Source organism: Pezoporus flaviventris, unplaced genomic scaffold (assembly GCF_033815535.1).
Source record: "Pezoporus flaviventris isolate CSIRO_AGI_PZ_B2104156 unplaced genomic scaffold, CSIRO_AGI_Pfla_v1 ptg000015l, whole genome shotgun sequence".
In the NCBI taxonomy this organism is placed as follows: domain Eukaryota; kingdom Metazoa; phylum Chordata; class Aves; order Psittaciformes; family Psittacidae; genus Pezoporus; species Pezoporus flaviventris.
Genome location: NW_026892563.1, coordinates 10,701,741 through 10,719,796, shown reverse-complemented (window position 1 = coordinate 10,719,796; position 18,056 = coordinate 10,701,741). Strand labels below are relative to the sequence as shown.

Below are 18,056 nucleotides of genomic sequence, written 5' to 3'. Positions count from 1 at the left end.
GGAGTAATTATTATTGTATCTTGTCTACTTTTCATTATTTCAAGAAACTAGCCCGCCTAAATTTTGTACCAAAGACTGACTAAATGCTCTAAATCTAGTCTGGTCATGGCTATACCAAACACTTCAAGCCATTCATTCCTTTCTAAAATGGATGTAATACTTACACCTCTCCAACCTGTATAGCAAAGTCTACTGTCCAGAACACTTTAAGAACACTGTTTCTTCCTTAAAGCATTAATCCAAATGCCAAAAATTGAAAGATGTGACACTATTAAGACTTTATAAAAACATTCATTCTTACTTCATTTTTAAAAGGGATAATTAACTTTTAATGTTACTTCATGTTCAACTTGACTGCTCTGCTTCTTCTGCCAGAAAGAGCATTACTGTATGCTCAAAAGTCAATGGGGAAAATCAAAATACATTCTCAGTATTATGGGTGGCAGAAAAATACAGGCTTAGTTTCACCTAAGTAATAAAGGCTTTTCTCAGCAAGACATGAATTTTTACAGCAAAGCAATAAGAAATAGAGGTAATTAAAACAAATTCTGAGCACCGAGGTATCAACGGCTTCCTACTAGCTGCCAAAGCATACTATAAAAGTGGAATGAAAAGCTTTGGGAATGTACAGAATGGGATGAATTACAAAGTCTGAAAGAGACAACAGACCAGAAACCTAAGTTTACACAGTAGTACTCGTTTTCCCTACATGAGGATGCATTCAATTCTTTCCAATTCACATTCCTCATATGAGCAGACAAACTATACCTCTGTACTGACATTGAAAGTTTTCTCTTTTGTTTAATTATAATAGCAGTAGTTCAGAAAGCAACTAGACAATGACAGCAACAGGTTCAGTTTCCTGGTGGAGTTATGTCTTTAAAACTGTTTCAGACTAATGCAGGTAGAAAGCAACACCTCATTTTTTTTGTACTTACAATCTAGTTTTGGATGAACATGTTGCAATATACTAACAAAACAAAATGATGTATCCCAAATGAATCTTTTTCTTCAGGCAATTAATTTAATACACGGCCTTCAAATTTATTCTAATTGATTATTCCTATATTTTTATTTTTTACCTAATATGGATTTCTTAATACACACATATGATTGACATTCATAATACATTAAAAATACCCAACCACCATATAAATCATTGAACAAATGTTAAACATCTTGGTCTCTTCTACCATGTTATTAAGAAATATTTCTGCTCTGATTCTAAACACAAAAGATGCATCAGTGTCACAACAAAAAACCTCAGTTCCCAATATTTATAATGTAATACACTAGAAAAAAGTAAGTATTTTAAAATGAAAAACCCAGAGAAGCTACAGTTAAGTTTTACGATCTAATAAAGAATCAAGAGAAATCTACAGACATAACTTCTACTAGATCTTGAAAAACAGGATATATTCCAAACTAGTGCAGAAAGGAAGGGGGGAGGAGTAGGGGGAATGGAGAGAAGAAATCAAACCACCATCTCTGGACAAAAACCTCTTTAGTGAAACTCATAGCCACTCGTGCAACTTCTTACAGTCATAAATAAAATTAAATGAATACTTTGTCATCAATGTGAAAGATTTTACGAGACCACCTGAATTTCTGTACTGTAGACTTCCAAGAACAGAACCAATACATATAAAATGTGTGTTTTGCAAATCTTCAGCTAGTCAAGAAAACATTTACTGGCTGTTTGAAACAGCACTCAGTGCTAAGAAAACCAGCTGATACTACTACAAAGTATATATACCTACCCTTCCAATTAAAAATAATGCCCATACACAGAAACCATCTTTAAACATAACTTTTAAAGTGTAAATGATAAAGATTAATATATTCAGTAACACTAATCTTCATACCAAGTACTTCCATCTATTGCAATTCTCTCACTGAAAGGGGTTAGGAACTGTATTTTACAACATATTGAGGAACTAAGTACCATGACGTTGTCGTTTTGCACTGGAAACTAAAGCAGACAGCAGATGAAGACTTAGGCAAAATACAGAACTAAATGGGAAGGAAGGTCTAGGTTTTTAACAGGTTAGAAACAAAATCCATAATAGGACAGTGTTAAAAAAATTATTACCAGCTACACACAAGAAAGAATAGTAAGTCTTCAGCATTAAAAAACAAAGCCAAAAAAGCACTTCATCAGAAGGCTCTTAAAAGGAGTTTAATCATGCCAGAGAAAGAGCAATAAATACCATTTTTACCAAAGTCCAGGTTTTTTAAAAGCAGTAACTCATCAAGAAAATCAATTCATATGAACCAAGAAGTATACCATCACCTTGTAGAAGCCAGTAAAAAAAAAAAAAATCACATCTGATTTTGTTAACATGTAACCCTCCATGTAACCCCACTAACCTAAGAAAATGGTCTATTACATTTATGTCTTTCTGTTGAGCACTATTTTTTAAAGTATTAAAGCAAACTAAAACAAGGCCAAAAATGTTGTTTGTAAAAAGCTGTGTCACTTTTGTTTCATTTTTCAGAGATTAATATCAATATTCTGTTTTGCAGTAGCTTAAGCCTACTTGATTTTGTGCTTGGGCATCACATCATTTCACAGCAAAGCATTTTTTTTCCCCCGTTTTGCTTAGATTTGGCATAAGAAGTCTGCAATATTCACATTTGGATCGACAAAAATAAACAAAATATTGATGCATCTACACAGGTTTTTTTCGCCCAAAATGAAACCTCCAGTTCATCAACCACTTCAGAAGCTTCTTCAAAATTCCATCTTCAGGCATGGATGTTCCTTTCTTCTTTCATGATCAAAGCTTTGAGTTTTGCACCTGATATTGTGAGGGTAGCTGTGAAACCTTGATAGACACCAAGAACTTTCATTCTAAGACTTAAGAAGAAAGTTTTCATTGTTATTTTAGGTTGCAACAGATTCTGTAATTTCTCTCTAAATAGGGTCCTAAGGTTAACAGGAGAAGAACATGAGTTTTGCAAACTCCAAAAAGCTTCCACAAAGCATCTCACTTCTTTTTGGGAGCTGGGCTCAAACCCTAAGTAATTATTAAGAACCTTTATCCTCCAGCTCCATTGACCTTTGCAACTTCCCTGGAAGTTGTGTTCTTTTGCTGCAGGACTCAGAAAGAAATCTCAGATTCTTTCAGAACAATTTTGTAGGCAGGACTGATGAAGCTAAAACTATGAAGTATCCGCCTCCTCCTCCAATGAATATTTAAATAGAATTATTTTTCAGCTGGAAGGGACCTACAATGACCATCTAGTCCAACTGCCTAAGGATTACAGAGAACATTAACTGCTGACAAAAATTTAAAAACTTCATGAAAAAAGTTTAAATCAAAAAACTCCCTTTGATCCACTACACTGGAGCAATTTAATACTACTCACTTCAACTCTTCCTGGGGAACAAAGCAAAAACAGAAATAACACTTCAACGTTCCGTCCTTGGAAGATCCCACCAAACCATACATATGTCCAAATCATAACTTCTCACGTTCAGTGGCATCCCTAGTCTTTTTTTTCCCCTGAGATACATAAATACATTGCGGCTTCTGTTCTGAGGAGGTTTATGGATGCTACCAGGCTACTGGTAGGTGCTGAATGGCTTTTGCTACCTTCATTCTTTCTCTCGTATCTAAAGGAGAACATCATGCCATCTTCCAGGTTCATTCCACCTGTGGCTTTAAAACACGGAATTATTTATAGTATACTGCACTTAAGGTTTTGCAAAACTCAGCACTATAAATATTTGAAATACTGTCTAAATCCATTCAGCCAATAAATTATGGATAACACTAGAATGTTATAGCTATATTTTCCTTGTGTGTTACTCTTTGTTAAATCATGCTTAGACACAGCACCTGATGTATCACTGAAGCGTGCAGCACCCAATACCACCACCTCAATTATACTATAAAGCATCTGTTAGAAAAGTGAACTTGAAAGTAAGCCTGCAAAAATTAGCCTAGCCCCTTCTGATTCTCTTCATGTTTGCTATGGAGAATTTAAAGACTTCTCTAAACTATGCTAAACACTGCACTAAAGAAAATTATTATTTAACTAATTAATTAATAATTATTACTATTAGTCTAAACTCCAAATTCCCTGTGACATTATCACACATTACAGAAGTTTTCCCTTAAAATATAAAATTAACACAACTTATTGCTTGGTTAGCTACAAATAAATAAAGCATGGTATAGCATCTAACCCAGATATTAAGTTGGAAGCATTTTATATTCTTGGAACATGACAAAAGTAACTTTGTGAAATTCCAAGATATTTGGAAGTGCTTTAAATTCAAATAATCTAAGCATTTCCATTACTGTACTAGCTTTAATTTAATCTTTTTTTTTTTTTTCCAACTCTGCTTTTCATGTAATCTTCAATCAGAAAGCACAGGAACTCGAACACAACCATCACCATCAAGCATAATTTAAAATGTCTCAAATACACAAGAAAGTGATGTCAGCATTAAAATTCATGTTTCAATAAGCTTGTGTTAAGTGCTTAGCAAACTTCCGCAAACTTCCACAAACTTCCAACTAGTTTCCAGTGTACCAACTGCTTAACACAGCCTGGACATTTGCATACAGTTCCATACTAGCTAACTGCAAGTAAACATTTTGTCATTTCCTGTTGCCTTACAACCATTTCAGTCAGAAGATACTTGCTGTGAAAAAAATCAAGTTTGCACAAGCTCACCAGAAATGTTATAAGCTGATAGCTAGGGTTTTTTTAAGACCGTCTGCCTTAAACATGCTCCATTCCAACTAAGCTCATACAAGCCATTTGCCTAAGCAGAATGAATGCTCAAGAAATCACTGAAAATTATCTGTCTGCTTTTTTTAACACCCCACACCAAAAACCAAAACCAACCAAACAAAAAAAAACACAACCAGACAAAAAGAAACAAACACAAAACCCAAAAAACAACAACAAACAAACAGGCCAGTTACGAAACTGTACACAGGACTGCTTTATTATCTTGAGATCCAGGTCAAAAGACTGGAATTAGAGATGACACAGTATGAGTGCAAGCAACAACTGTATCCACTGTGATAGTAAATGTCTTACTACTTCTTAGCGAAATAAATTTTCAAGTAACAAAATTTTGTGCCTGTGTGAGAGACAGAGACAGAACTTGCTCTCTAAATTTGTCAAAGGCTGAATTTGTCATTTTTCTCTTGCATAATTTCAGATTTTCAGATTAATCTGGTTTCCACCGTGATTTCATTTCCATCAAATGAAAGCTCGTTTCCATCAAACTAAGTCCCCTGGGCAAACAGTAATCAACTGAGGCACCAGGAAGAAAAACTGTCCATACCTTATTTGTTGCAGAAGTCAAATGATGTTTCACAAGAAAAGAAACAGAACTGCGGAAGTCAAAGGGAAATCTGCAGGTTATAAAACAGCAATATATGACCCCTGATAGGTTAATTCTGACTGCTTCTTTTTCATATACAGTGCTGGAGAAACCACAGATTTCTCAGATTAACCTCTTCATCCTCCTCTCATTTTTCTGGGTAGTGAGATCAAGCTAAAACTGAGGAAGAGCGAGGGAGCACAAGAGCAACTTAAGCCAACATAAACTGTACCTAACACCTTAAACTTCTAACACAAATCCATTGAGAAGGTATGACAGGAGGTACTTTTGAAGTTTACAGCCTCTATGCCCCAATTCTTCATCGGTAAAACAAAAGACAAGCGTTTTAATTTGCAAAGTGGTGTGAGAAACAATACATTAATGTTTGTGAAATGCACAAACTGGGAGTGAAAAGCGCCTCTCGCGTTTATTAAGAGTAGTAATTCCACTCAGTATGAGATTCAGACCAATGTAACACATGCATTTACAGCACGAATTCTAAAGATAAAATACTGAATGACAATCCAATTTAATCCATCATCTAGGCTGAATGAGTCAAGGATCCAATGAGAGGAAAAGTTCATAATTAAGGGGTGAGGGGGAACCCCACTGGTTTAATGACTAGTTTCATTCTTGTATTTCCCCCTTTTCTGTTTTTATGTAAGCTTAGAGGAATCTTCTTAAGTTACCCAAGTGAAAATATCCACCTTTACAGCGTAAAATGCTTAAATAGATCATGACTTGTGCATTTTTTCCACGTCTCTTTACAGCATTTGCTTTCCACCACACACATTTTTTAAGCAACTTCGCTGAGCCATCTGATAATTCAACTGAAAAATGAATAATGGAAGCATTTTTAAAAAAAAAATCAAGCTTTTAGTTCCGCTGAGGAATCCAATCAAATATTACAACCCCCAAGTCCTAATGAAATAGTATGTACTGTAAGTGGGAAAAATAAATTTTGCTCTTGTATTTGTCAAGCATCTGAACAAAAATAAGGCACATCAAACATGAGCCTCATATTCACCAATTCAGCACAGAAAAAGTACCCAACTGATATACACCCTGTGGGCAAGTTTTTGTCTGTAAAGAAGATGTTTTAGTCTGTAAAGAAGACATTTTCTTCCAGCAAGAAAGTCTTTGCAAAGTATACAACTAACCTCACCAATTTTGGTGAAACAAAACATTAGTTGTTCAGAAGCATTAGCTATCTGGAAGTATGAGAGAGGAAAGAAAAAGGAAGTACAAAGGAAGATACCTACTAAATCAACTGGGCACTCTTGAATTTGTAAGTAACACTTTCAACCAAGAACGGCACAAGAAATCACAGACTGAATTAAGCAGAAGATACTCAGGAAGTAAAAGAAAAAAGGTAAATGCATAGACAATCATTTCACCAGATCAATAAAATCTCACCACAGCATTTCTTTAGAGCAGACTAGCACCACCAGACCAAGCATGCAAGTAGGAACAAACTACAAAAAAAATAAAAAAATGTTCATTTCTTATGAAGGGAAAGTTTCTTAAAAAACATAAGAAACTATCTTAAGAGCTTGTGAAAGAAGCAAAATGGGGGTTTATATGTACAGAAAAGTACCCCAATAATGTCTTCATAATTCCTGTAGATGAAAAAAACACTGCAGCTGAATTACTTAAACATCAACGTTGTTGTTAAGGCTTCTTCCTCCCATCCCTCATCCCCAGCACACAAGTTCTGAGAACTCTGTCAAATGCACTAGAGAATCTTATTATACTAAAAAGATATGGAATAAAGAATTCTACTGGACAATTGTCATTTAGAAATTAAATGACATACAATAATAAACTCACATATAAAGCAAAATTTTGCTGTTGGAATAATCAAAACTGAAACTGAAGGGTTTGTCTGCATTTTAAGTGTGAACTACTGTGAAGAACCACAGCAGGTCATCAACACTGAAAATCACCCAAACTGTAGGTGTAGCATAGTCTAAGCACATAGTTAAAAGCATGAAGCAGCTCTCATAAGAGATTCCGATTCTCTGCTTTGAAATGTTAGTTACTTTCTGCTGGTCTAGGTAACATATTTAACTGCTACATCTTCCTGTGTGATACTTACACCTAACTAAATATAAGCATATAAACAAACAGCACACCAAGTATCAAGGACAATTTAAATTTTAGAAAAAGATGATCTTCTGAAGTACCAACTAAGGATCAATCAGCACAGCACACGTGAATCTCCAAATCAAACTCTCATTTTGGCTACTGCTTGCCAGCAACAAAACTAAACTAACAACATGGTCATTCACTATCCTAATCTCGCGGCCTCCAGGCACCAAATTTGCTACTGGTTCTAGATATTCATTTCAATATCAGGGAAATGATATGAAGAAAAAGGGAAATTCATTAAGGCGGGTTTGGTAAAGCATCCTGACATCTGGTGAAAAAAATAAGGACAGGGCAGAGAATGACAAACTTTGTCTTACACCTGCTAACCAGAGGCTGATACTGATCACATGGGGTTTTTCCATGGCTGAAGACACATTATCTTACAACAAGGTTTCACTACCACTAACACAGCATAGCAGCGCTACCTTTCTGCATCCACTGCCACTGACAAAAATGAAGCTTTTCATTTCACTATAAAGCTTTTCATTTTATATATACATATATATTAATCTAAAAAATTTTAAAAAATTTTAAAAAATTAAAAAAAAAAAAAACAAACCTGTTTTCCCAATCCTAAAACATGGAAGTGAAAGGAATTAATGGTTTCTCAAATGCCATAAGGGGAATTCATGTTTTAAGTTACATCTTCACTAGACACATTACAAACTGTCAACCACAGCAATCTGGCCAAACTGCTACAAGAAAAAGAACATCAAAAATTTTCGGGCAACCTGTAGGTTATCTAATTACCAGAACTATCATGAAGAAACTCTGACACAGCAAGAGAGCTATAAAGCACTTCAGAAATTTGACATTACTACCTCACCTAGGGGGAAAAAAAGTCAGTACATCAACTCAAGAAAATGTTCCATTGCATGAATGTGTGTTCTCATATGTCTGTGTGTGTGTTTATATACACACACAATTAAAAACAGTCAGAAAAAGCACCTGGGATTTTAAGGTCCCACTGTGATTAATAAAGCGCTGTCTGAAAGACACATCAAGGCATATGGAGGGCTATGCAAAACTGGAGTCTGAAACTGTAGAACAAGTCACTGGAGTGTCTACCTTCAAGGTCCAGAGAATTTACATAACAATTTACAAAAATAAAAAGAAAACCTAAAGGATTCAGGAAAATGCATTAAAAGAGAACATCAGAAATACACAAAAAAAAAACCAACATTTTGTTTCTAAATTAGAAACATACAAATTCTAATACATAATATAGTTTAAACTATAGTTTAAGCTTTTGGTTTATCAAAATTTTGGTCTTTCACCAACCTACTTACCTAAAAATTAAGCTAAGCAGATCCATCTTTCTTATTTAACTTTCAAATTCATGGACTTTTCAGTTGAAACATGTTCAGAAACACACTTAAGTACTCAATTGCCAAGACAGCAGAAAATTGGAACACCAAAGATGCAAGGCTCATTTACTGAGATGATGGTAGATTTTGACAACAATATTCATTCTCATCTTGTATTAGAAAAGTAAGAGACTTCTTTTCCTCACTATCAATTTTCATTTCTGGACAGGAAAACTGAAAGTCCACCCACAACCAATACAGGCCTGTCACCACTATCCCCACACCACAGTGCTTGCAAGGACACCCCTGTCCAACCAAAAAAGCCTGTCTGGTAACAGAGGGATCCTACCTGACACACATCACTTTTTTCTTTACTGAACACGTTTCTAAACAATCTCCTTCTTTCATCATTTCAAAGCGTAATAGCTAAGACCACACAAACACAAAACACTACCTTTTCCTCTTCCCACACCTCGTCCCGCTGAAGCTACAGAAAAGGTTAAGCAGCATTAAAGTGACTTAAGGATTGAAGTCTATGGTATTTACAATGCACATTTTAGTGTCATTTCATGTTACCATTCAGCTGCTTGTCTTAAGCAAAGGCTCCTCTAGGCACAATTTTCTATTACTTGAGTTTTGGATAGTTTATATGAAACCTAAATGAAACATTAGTCTTGAACTTCCCTCCAAGTACTTATTTTGAAGTACTCATTCGAACACTTCTGCTAAATAAAAATACTGGAAAAGTCTTTTACAATTTAGAGCAGGAAGGAGAAGAGAACATGAGCAAACATTAAGGAGTCACACACTTGTGTCTTGCCTTCTACAAAAAAAAAAAAAAATTGGAAAAAGGTTTCTTCTGTGAGTTTTTCATTCACAAATATACATCCTAAGGGAATACCACATTGCATCATTCCTTACTTAAGAGTGAATTCATGACTGAACACTAACTACCAAACAATATGATTTGCTATGATGCCCATGCAAAGATGTATATGCAAGAAAAACACATTTTCTCTTGCCAGTTACATGTATAACTAAATCACAAAAAACGGCTACATAATGGTTTTATAAGCAGATCAAGGATGCTACAGATAAGTTTCCCACAGTAACATTCCTGATAGCTATCCACTACTTCTAAGCAGGCTTCATTTTTAACTTCCTGAAAAAAGTTGAATATACTAGCATTCAAAACATAACTAGACTTTAAATCTACATCCCATGGACCTCTTTAGAAGCTGTACTAGCACAAAGATGTTAAACAAAAGCAAGTAATCGTTCTCACAGTTAATACTAACTAATCCTTTAAGAAAACCATACATCAGTAAAGTTTATATTAAAAATCTGCCTGTGAACACACCTGTATCCAAATGGCATTTATTCTCACCATTTTAATTTTTATTTGAAAACATGTCAACAGCTGGCAATCAGAAAGCTTTGATACCAAGCAGACTGAATTCAGCTGTCAAAATAAAATTAGTAACTAATGGCTTCTTATAAAATGGAGTCTCAGAAAATTCACAACAGAAAATGCAAAAGGAACTGGCTGTGCTGTTAAGCTCCTTTAAGAAGGAAAAAAACAGCAAAAAGATTTTACATTAAGTCACAAGTGGCCACTTTAGGACCTTACCTCTCTTGGTCCTCTCCTCTACTGTAAGGAAAGTTCTTAACAGCTCCCCTGTAACCTTACCAACACTCAATATTTTAAATTATTTTACCAAACCAGATCTACAGAAAGTGCTCAAAGCACCAATGGGCTCAAGCGGACACCGTAATGTCTCAGAAACGCAGAAGCTGACATTTTGAGGATGTCAAGTCACAACAGAATGGCTTTCTGCCACCACCTATCTATTCAAGACTCTGAACAAGAAGATCTAAGTCAAAACACGGTTCTGTCATGGAGTACAGAGAGAACCTCTTTAAACAATATTCTCAAATCACATTACAACCTTAACAGAGACAGCCAATACAACATAACTTTCAAAAAGATACCTCAACTCATTAAAACCAATTCTTTGTAAGAGTGGGAGAACTTTACCATCACTGCCTTTTTCTAACACACAAATCCAAAGCAGCTCAAACTTTACAAGCAGAAAAAACAAGTCTTACTGCACACAATCATATACTTATGAAAGACTCCCTCTGCATCCCTGACCTCTGCCATGGAAAGACTGTTTAACTACCATTCTGCAATACAAAGGCTTACCAAACTGCTCTTCCTAAACATAACCAACTGCTTGGCAAGACAGCTAGGCAACTGACATGCATCACTAGTCAATATTGCAGAGTTGTGAACCTCTTAAGAAAAATGGAATAACAAGACTGTGGTATAGCAGGGCAGGTACAGCAGTACAGTATAGTTTAATTTTTCATTCTTTTTTTCATTAGGTTTGTGTCAAGGAGATGGTATGCAGTGTATTTATACACCATAAGCACCTTGTATGACATAAGACAAGGCTACAGCAAGTACACACAGCATTGCTAGCTTTGCAAAGGCAAGGTACTACAACAAAGAACAGACATTATCAAGCTCTGTTCTCAAAACTTACCCTTGACTACAGCTTGAGACTTTTAAAAAAGGGTGATATGGATAATAAAACTGGATGCAACCACAAAGAGTTTCAAGAGGAGACATATCCATGTCACAAGAAAAACTTAAAGAGACCAGGAACAAGAGAAACCATGTCCCCACATTCAGATTGATACTAATGATAACATTCAGAAAACAATTTTCTAAAGGACACAAAAGCCTCCACATGTACAGCCTTTCAAGTGAACAGAAAAAACAGCAACGTTTCTTACAGCTTCAGACAATCACCTGACATTGGTCTCTGCAAGCGCTGGATAAGCACGACTACTGGTTCAATTAAACACTATTTATGATTACAAATTAAAAAAAAAAAAAGTTTAAGAGTTTTGAGGGCTTTGGCTTGCTGCGTTTTTGTTGGGTTGGTTGGGGTTTTTTTGAGGAAAAAAAATAATAAATCATTCTTTAAGTGAAAAACAGTAAGGGACACTTGATTCACTTACTTCAGAAATGAGGCTATCCTGTTCAGGATGTTTTCAAAACATACCTACAGTTTTTAGATCTCTTAGGATATACAAAACAGCATTTCTGGGATAAATAAATGTATATACACATATACACACACACTCAGAGAACTGCCTAACACAAAACTGCTTGCCATTCAAATACCTGAAAAAAGTTCTGAACTTATTTCTAAGCTGGAGCAGGAAGGACAGAAATATTTCCCATGGAACTTTATATACCTTCAGTACACACCTGGCAGAAAAGTAACTTTAAAGCCATTTGAAAGTTATGTGTTCAAACTAGTGAGTAACTGAATTCCTATCCTTTTTACCCAAAGTTGCATTTATACTGTGAAACCTAATTTCAATTTTAAATAGAAAATGTCTTAAAGGTATTACACATACCATTACTTTCTTAAAAGTCTGATTTTTGTTGAACAGACACTAATCCACTACTTTTGTTTACCCCAAGTCTCGCTTGTAAGAATTCCAGAATATTAATAAAACCCATAAACCTCAAAGTGTGTGTTTAGAACAGAGAGTATCTGCAGTTGTCTATTTCTGAGTAGAAATGCACCACAATGTGGGAAATGTTTATCTAAGTTTATGTAAGACAATATTCCACAGATACAGAAGGAGTAAACAGTTTTGATGTCACTATCCTCATGATTACCACCTTCAGATGTAGTCTTCCTGTCATTTCAATGGGCAGAATTATTGCCAGAAGGGAAAATTCTGCAAGACATGAAGCAGCAGCCTGGAAAGATTAAGAGAGGAGCTACCCAAAAGAAGTACCATTAAAAAAACCTACATGCAAGAAAAGTACAAAATATATTGGAGAAAAGGAAACAGTTACTGAGATACAATCTTACATTTATTTTGCTAAATTCCTCTCCCTAACTTCTCACCCCCAGAAAAAAAAACAACATGCTGATGCTTGAGTTTCTTCCACTGCAGCTTTATGACTGTTTATGCTTTTCACTCAAAGCTATCACTAAGCATCACCACTGTCCAGGGTATTGCAACAGAATAATCAATATATGTATTTTACATGCTTCCCCAAAATTCTTAATTTTAGCCACTGTACTTTGTTGGTTCAAAGAATAAACATCACTTACACTCAGAGAATCAAAAGCATTGTAAAAAAAAAAAACAAAACAAACATGCCACCATACTCATGTATGACTTAGGTTTTGTTGAAATAAATGGGACTTGCTCAGGAACATTTATAGTGAGAAGTTCTGCCAATACTTCAAAGTAAAACTAAAAATATCAAACATAAAGTTAGCTATCTACAGATTTTAGCCACCCCTAAATCCTTCCTACTAGAGATACCCTTTCAATTCCATAATCAATAAAGGCCAGCCTTCCAAATACCCTTCCTAAACATAGTAATTTTAATATCTATTTGTCAGGCATTTGAGAAGCCTCATGAAAAAACACAGCTTACCTAGTCCTTCTGTCACAAGTGTTGCCACCAGTATACTTAACACTGCATATTAACATCTAAATTCAACAACTTCTTAAGAATACAGGTCCCAGTTCTGCAACTAGGTCAACAAAAGTGGGCCTTGTGCTAGCTTTGGATCTGTGACTTCAGAGGGTCTCCTCTGGGCTGATACAAACGCCCAGTGATTTGAATACAACTGCAGAATTGTGAATATAAATCAAGTTGTACAGACAACATGAAGACAGCTGAGACAGACACTATACGTCTACAGTGAGACAGGGAGTCTTTTGAACATTTAAACAGAACAATTCTTCTCTGAAAGATTTCCCCCCCCCCGTACAGCTGTGTCTTGTGTGTTACTGTACATCTTCAAAATACTTAACTGGACTTCAATGGAGAAACTTGAAAATAAAATATGACATCTTAAAAACCTCATCAACATTTTCAGATGCTTGAGTATAAAATCGCTTAAGAACAGAATAATTTTCAAATGCTACTCTCTTTGCATACAAACAATGCCGCACAAAGTGGGCTAGCATACATCAATAGCGATTTCCAACACACAAAAAAACCCAACAACCCATCCAATTGGTGAAATCCCTCAGTTTTCTTGACGATAGTTAACAGAGAATAATTGTGGCCGAACTGCATGCAACTACCTCGCTCCTTATCGCACACCTCGGACAAGCGGAGGGGGCTATACTGCCTAAAATAAATCACAACAAACAAGCTCCAAGACATAACTCCGAGAAGATACATCAGGGCGAACTAGAGGAAGACGATGCAAAAAGCCACAAATGCTTTTTGTGCATCGAAATAGGGTTGCTAGAAGCCGAGACCAGAGGAGTGGCCTACGCGTTAATAATGTTTACAGCGGGCGTGAACGAGCTGGTGCTGGTGGTTTTCATTGAGACTGTAGGAAAAGCGTCTCAGCAGGGCCTTATTTCCAGGCGTCGCCCAGGCCTACACTGCTCCAATCACTCCACCTCAGTAATGGCGTTCGGTGCGAAAGGAAAGGAGAACCAGAGGAGGCAAACCTGGGTGCAGTGCTGCGGGCAGCCACCGGGCCCTCCTCGCCAGGCCGCACAAGGGTGGACGGCGGGAGGAGCCGCCCGGCGCCTGGCAGAGCCCCCCGAAGGGCGGCGGAGCACTTCCACCCGCCGGCAGCCGGGAGAGGATGAGGAGCCGTCAGCCATTTTCCCTTGCCCTCCAAAACACCAGCGATGCAGGGCCACATGCCTGGGGCTGCGAGGGAGGCGCTGCCGCCGCCACCCTCCGCTCACTGCCCTCACACACGCCAAGCCCCCGCTCCCTCCCCGCGGGGCCCGACTCGGCCCTTCCTCCCCGCCGCACCCCGCCGTCCAGCACCCCGACCCGGGAAGCCCCATCCCCGGGGAGCGCCTCCGGCCGTTCCGTTCGGCGGCGGCCGACGGCTGCAGTACCAACAGTTGCCCCCACGCAGCCGCTTCGCTTCGCCGCGTCCCGGCCTCGGGCCCGACTCCAGCCTCCGGCCCCCGACCCCGACTTCGGCCCCCGGCCCCGCCCGGGCACGGCGCTCCGCCACTCACCCCCACACGGCTTCCCCTTGTCCCGCGGCTGCTGCTGCTGCGACGGCCCGGTGCCCTCCTTGGTGCTGCCGAAGAAGCGCGACCGAGGACTGCCTCATCCCAGGCGGCCAGCAGGGCAGAGTCTCATGCCAGGCCCGCGATCCCGGACGTGCAGCCGGCTGCCTGAGGGGGCGGCTCCGCTTCCCCGGTTCCCCTCACACACACACCCCAGGCGGACGCCGTGTACTGCGACGGGAAGCGGGAGGGCGAAGCTTCCAACGCTGTCCGCGCTTCAGCTCCCGGACCCAGTCGCTTCGCTTTCTCCGGCGCCGGCAGCACCGCCGGGGCGTTTTTCCTGCGTCACCAGCTCCTGCCCCGCGGCCCTGGGCTTCGGCTCCGGTTGGGGCTTGGCCGGGGCCTGCGCGCTCCGCCCCGTCCAGGGACCGGGGCGCACGCGGGGGAGGGGGGGCACACGCACCGCGCTCCTATCGCCAGGACCCGAGGCCCGGCTGGGCGGCAACGTCCGCGGCGCGCGGGGGCAGGCAGGCAGGCAGGAAGGAAGGTGGCAGCGGAGGCGCCGGCCCGGACGGCTGAAGCGCTCTGCGCTTACGGCTCCGTGCGTGCGGGAGGGGGAGGGAAAGGTGGAGGTGGGGAGAAGAAGGGAGGGAGCGAGGCGAGACGCGGCGGCGATTCCTCGCGCTCCCGGCGGCAGCAGCGCACCTCTGTCTGGCGGGGCCTTGGGCAAGATGGCGGCCCCGACAGAGCCTTCCGCGTCCGGCTCGCGCTGCAAGGCCCCGGCCTAACGCGGCGGCAGCGGATCCGCCACCCGAACGGCGTGACGCGCTCCCCGCCCCCGTCGCCCCCCCACCCCTCAGGGCTGTCACTCACGCCGCAGCGGCGAGGCCCAAGCTGCGGCCCGCTGGCCCCCCACCCCTACGTGTGCGGCGAGGGAGGGAGGGAGGGCGCACGAGGAAGGCGGCGGGGGGAGAGTGAAAGGGGTGGGAAGGGGAACAGGTAACGAGGACGGTGGCTCGTATGAGCGCGCGCGGCCGTTTCATGCCGGTTGGGCTCGGGCGGGCTCCATTGTGACCCGCCGGGCGAACCGCGCGGAGGGCCCGGATAATGACGTCAGCGCGGCCGCTGCCGACTAAGGCCCAGCCTTCCTGTTCGCCGCTGAGTGCTGGGCCCCTCCGGGGAGAGGGATGGCAGCTCGGGCTGCCCTGCTAGCGCGTCCCCTTCGGCCTGGCGGCCGCGGCCGGGACCGGTACCGCTCCACTTTTGGGTCACTCTGCGGCACGGCGGGCGGGCGGGCGGGCGGACAAAGCTGGGGTGGGGGCGCAGAGGCGCACTGGCTGCTGGTCACGTTGTGGCGTGGCGGTGCGGGCTGCCTGCTCATTGCCCCGGGCCAGGAACAGCCTGGACAAGCAGGTGGAAAGGTGGTGTTGCCCGGTACCTGCACCAGTCAGCTCGTCTATGGCTGAGCCTTCCCTAGGGCTTCATCTCTCTCCAGGCCGCGGGCCCAAAGTTTGGCAATGGGCTTTGGGCAGGGCTTCGGGGCTCATATAGGTGCAGGCAGGGATGTCTTCAATCCCCACCAAAACACTGCCTCCTCCCTACCTGATTAGGGGGGGACCGGTATTATAAAAAACAGATGGATCGTTTGTTGCTCTTTTTTCTTGCCTTTGATATTTAGGTGACTGCTTTAGAGCATGATGTATCTGAAGTATCTTGAAGGGGGGATGCTGGAGAGGGCCTGTTCAGGAGGGACTGTAGTGATAGGGCAAGGGGTAATGGGTTTAAACTGAGGGGAAATTTAGGTTGGATGTAAGGACGAAGTTCTTTACTGTGAGAGTGGTGAGACACTGACACAGGTTGCCCAGAGAAGTGAAAGCCCCATCCCTAGCAGTGCTCAAAGCCAGGTTGGACCGGGCCTTGAGCAAGCTGGTCTAGTGGAAGGTGTCCCTGCCCGTGGCAGGGGGGTTTGAACTGGGTGATATCTAAGGTCCCTTCCAACCCAAACCATTCTATGAAGTCAGTGTAACCCCAGTGAATGTAGATGCTTTATGTAGCAATCCAGGAGACTTTAAACCTGTCTTTAAAACCGGGGTGGGGGCAAACAGGAAGGGAAATGGGAAAGCATGCCTTGTGAAAGGACAGGAGTTTGGCAGATGTTGGGGACTTGGTGTAGGAGATTATCTGAAATGGTGCTTAATGTTTTGTTTGTCTTATTGCAAGGTCAAAGTCTCATTTTAATAGCATCATTGAAGAATTTCAAGCAGGAAGTGAAAAATATGGTATCAAGGCAAGAACACAGGAGGGATTTAGATTGCATGGGTTTGAATTTGCTCAAGAGGCTGGGGCTAACAGCCTTAGCTCTTGTGCAAAATGTTTTATCTTTTGGACCACGCAGTGACAAAGACTAAAATACCGGTTGCTCATTGCAAGAGCTGTGGGCGGGTGTTTTTCTGTAAAAAGCTGGAACTCCAAACTAAGTGGTGATATCTGCCGTTATTTCCTATTTTAACAAAGTTAGAGTTGGTCCTTTTTCTGCTGATTATTTTTATTTTTTCTATTATTTGTGAAGGGAATCTGAAGTACATCTCAATTGCATTAACCATTCATATAATATAATAAAGGATGCAGCTGCTTTGTTACTGTACCAATGCAACAGTTTACTGAAAGAATAGTTTTACATGCATTTTCTTCACCAACAATAAAACCAAGCCATAACCATGGTGAAAATCTGTGTAAGTCTGTTCATGTTTGGGTTAGAAGTCTGTAACAAAGAACAGCCCTGTTATCTCAGTGATTTTCATGACTCTGAGCACGTTATTATGACCTCCTTTTTCTTTTTTTGCCCGTTATTGGTTACTTTGGGTTTTTCCTCCTACTTCAAATTTGTCCCATTTGGTCCTTCTGGGAAAGCATTTAAAATCACTGCACCTATAATGTGTTTAACTTTTCTTGCCTGCCGCAGTATTCTCCTTCAAACTCGTCACTCTTTATGGTGGCTTACAGGGGCATAGCGGCAGCTCAGACTATTGTAGTTGTGTACTTTTTGACACTTCTTGCCCTTAAAAATAAACTGCTATGTTTATTGATGGTCATTTCTTTTATTGTTCAGTAGATCCCTCTTTTAATGACAAGCCAAATACTGCGTTCCTTCTAACTGCAGTGGCTTCTTTGGCAGAGCTGAACAGTGACACTTCAGTGCGTTTTTA

The 18,056-nt window shown here is 40.7% G+C and overlaps 1 protein-coding gene across 2 annotated transcripts in view; it reads right to left on the bottom strand.

The window, feature by feature from the left end:
• Positions 1 to 15,256, bottom strand: part of USP9X (ubiquitin specific peptidase 9 X-linked) — a 99,321-nt gene extending 84,065 nt beyond the window's left edge. The window contains exon 1 of one of the 2 annotated variants that reach the window (XM_061453394.1): positions 14,857 to 15,256. The gene's annotated coding sequence lies outside the window, so the exon portion shown is untranslated. The remainder of the gene's footprint in view (positions 1 to 14,856) is intronic. The other variant, XM_061453393.1, reaches the window with a different exon arrangement.
• Positions 15,257 to 18,056: the final 2,800 nt, after the last annotated feature.